The sequence below is a fragment of the Xiphophorus maculatus genome, chromosome 10 (assembly GCF_002775205.1).
Source record: "Xiphophorus maculatus strain JP 163 A chromosome 10, X_maculatus-5.0-male, whole genome shotgun sequence".
NCBI classification, from domain to species: domain Eukaryota; kingdom Metazoa; phylum Chordata; class Actinopteri; order Cyprinodontiformes; family Poeciliidae; genus Xiphophorus; species Xiphophorus maculatus.
In genome coordinates this window covers 19,378,543-19,381,719 of record NC_036452.1, presented here as the reverse complement: position 1 = coordinate 19,381,719, position 3,177 = coordinate 19,378,543, and the positions used below count along the sequence as shown (strand labels likewise).

At 40.1% G+C, this 3,177-nt stretch overlaps 1 long non-coding RNA gene across 1 annotated transcript; it reads right to left on the bottom strand.

Moving 5' to 3' along the window:
- Window positions 1–512: 512 nt before the first annotated feature.
- LOC111609959 lies at window positions 513–1,674 on the bottom strand. Its single transcript, XR_002753424.1, has 5 exons — window positions 1,543–1,674; window positions 1,310–1,379; window positions 1,131–1,207; window positions 796–864; window positions 513–692 (listed from the first exon to the last, which is right to left on the bottom strand). It is a non-coding gene; the product is annotated as an uncharacterized LOC111609959 (long non-coding RNA).
- Window positions 1,675–3,177: the final 1,503 nt, after the last annotated feature.

Here is a 3,177-nt window from a genome sequence, read left to right as displayed (position 1 = left end):
TGGAGGAAAGGTTTTCAGAAGTAAGTCAGAGCTGTGAAGCTTAAAAGGCGATCGGTTTTTCCTCCTTGGAGTTGACCGACATGATCCACCAACTGGTTCAGCTTCCAGTTCTTCCAGTTTGTTTCATGGGTTATGACTCCACGAAGGAAAAAGAGCGTTCTCTGGGTAACATTTCTACCCAACCTTTCAGTGAATCAGTTGAAGCTAAGGGTCGAAGGTCAACATCAGGATACTTCTTCAGTGTGACTGGCTTGTGTTAGTTTTTAAGATGTGAATTTTGTATTGATGTAACTACAAATTAATTAACACTTACTAAAACAAATACATTTCTTTTAATCCTGTTCTCCAGTTTGTGCTTTGATCAGTCATGAAGTTCTATTAAAAATGTGGGCGTTCCTTTAATATATAATGTTTCCACAAATGATTATGGTAAAAAAAAAAAAAAGACTTCAGAAATAACAGATTGAAAGAAGAACATTTTATTAAAGTCAAGAGTTACAGCAGCGATACATTTTGTGTCGTGGAGCATTAATAATAAAAACAACAACAAATAGAAAACAAATCTGCCTTCTAACTATTTATTCTGACATTTTGTTTTGGCTCTTGAATAATCAGAATCTCGTCTCCAGCCAGGCACCAGAAATCTCGCTGTCCGCTTCTCGAGTCATTGATGTTTTGACAGCAGAGTCGAGCTAAGGAAACAGAAGAACAAACTTGAGAAACGCAAAGTCCAACGCACGTTATGAAATGCTGAAACTTTTCTGAGATGTCTCAGCAGCTTCAGTTTCTGCTCACCTTCCTGTTACATCCAGAGTAATGGTGCCAGGTGAGGTCCATCTCCCCAGCGGTCGGTCTGCCTCAAACCTGTCACAACGGGGGGGAATTTAATGAGAATTGTTTACTGCACTGTATGTATAAAAGTGTTGTAGCGTTGCTCACAGTAAATAAACTTTTTGCACATTAAAATTTGTTTCTTTTATTTGCTTATATGATCTAACAGGAAGGAAAACCAAGGTTTCAATTCTTGAATAATTAAGAAAATAATCTCAACTATAGAAAAGTTAAGGTTGTAAAAAATGTATTTAGTACCAACAGATGGTGTGTAAACCTGGGGCCACTGGATCGTCTACCTTTTTTGGCAGGCAGAGTATTTTCGTTTCAGTCCTCAGTCCTCTCTGTCTTCTCTCGCCTGATTGGTCCAGTGATGCTGGGGAATCATCACATGATCAGACACACATTCCTTAATCTCTGTCTAAATGACAGATTATTGAAAGAGATTTTCTGATCAAAGTCATCATCATGTCCTCACCTTTCCCACAAGCTGTTACAACCAGTAGATCAGCAGGTGGAGCAGGTCTTCTGCTTTAATTGTTGGTCAACTCCAGTCATCACATGAGTTCACAGAGAAATGAAATAAAGAGAGAAGATAAAGTGAAGGAGGAAAATATGCATGGACAGCAGACAGTTTCTAACTTTCAGTTCAGCTCTCCGCAGCTATATTTGAAATGATTAATCATGTTGTGTAGATATAAATGTTCTTACTTTTTTTAGTCAACTGGGTTCTCTTATCTTCCTCCACCTGACTGGTGGTGTTGAAGGAGGAGGATTACAGGCGGAGCTGGTCTTCTGCTTTAATTGTTGGTCAACTCATGTCATGTGACATGAGTTGATGTAGAAATGAAATCCAGAGAAAAGACAACAGGGTTAACAAATAGAATATACGTGGACAGAAGGAAGAACAATTTTGAAATTTGACCTCAATTTCTTCCATATTTAAAATGAAAATAAGTTTCTTACTTTTTTTGTCAACTGGGTTCTCTTATCTTCCTCCACCTGACTGGTGGTGCTGAAGGTGGAGGATTACAGGCGGAGGAGATCCAACCTGGGACGACCAGAGAATCAGAGATCTGAGAAGTCTGAACCCGAACCAGAGACTAGTTTGGTATTTTTTTAATGTCTATTCATCTTCTGTGATGTTGCTGTGTTGCAACACATGAACATGCTGTTAGCCATATAAACTATTTGTTTCATGAGATTAATAGTTTATCTACATAAAACTTTACTCCACATGCTCTCCATTTCCTTTCCTCCGATCCTGTTCTCTAGTGTCTCTCTGAATAAAAACTTTTAATTAAATCCTTCAATCATAAATTCTGTCTATGTTCTCCTTTGTCTTCTAATTTCTTATTGTCCTGATGCTTTAATTTGGTTTCTAATACAACATGTTGTCAGGCAAGCATTCCTTACTTAATGTAAACTTTAACTCTACATGGTTGAACAGTTTCTAAATTACTAATAGTGAATTTCTATTTCTACTTTTATTTAGTAAAGCTGATGGTCCCCACCACCAGCAGGAGGCAAGCAGTATCATGTGAATGTGGAAAAACGTACGAGCAGCGTGAAAAACAAGGGGTCCAGAAGGACAGGAACCACATGGATGACGACGAAAGGATCCAGCGATGAGCAGCTAAAACCTGAAAGATTAAAAACTTGGAGACTGGATTAGTGGAGGAACAGGATAGAACAATTTACTATATCGGAGAGCACAGCGTGGGGAAGAACCGCTATTTCACCCTGAAACATGGGGGAGTTGAGAAGAAATCGCAAAGATGAAGAAAACTCCGGTGCAAGGCGCTACCTAAGGCTTCCTCAGACCTGCCAGGATCCTCACCATCTAAAATGCTACATCTAGCAGCGGGATAAAGAACAGCCCCGGTGCAAGGCGCTACGTAAGGCTTCCACAGGCTTGCTAGAAACCCATTGGCTTTAATTTTAAAAAACCCAAAAAAACAGAGAAATGATGATGTCCTAATGTGACTTCCCAAATAGGTCTTCAGTTTTTACGGATCCCAATCTAATCAGAGTCACTTAAAACGTAGCGAGGTCTAAACCACACGTGTCTGGAACTCGCTCTTGCTGTCGTTCCACCAGATGTTGAAGGTGTTGGTTCCTCTTCTTTGTCCTTTTCAGTCTCCATCCGGAAACGGAAGTCAGGGGATGACAAAGTTGGATTTTCACGGTGTGTTGATGGTGAAGGACTGACGTCAGGGGATGAGAGAAAAGGATCCTCTTGCATCGTCCCTCGTAAGGGACTGTGGATAGGGGATAACAAAACAGGAAGTTTACGCACCATTCTATATGAGGGACTGAGGACAGGGGATGACAGACCAGGATCCT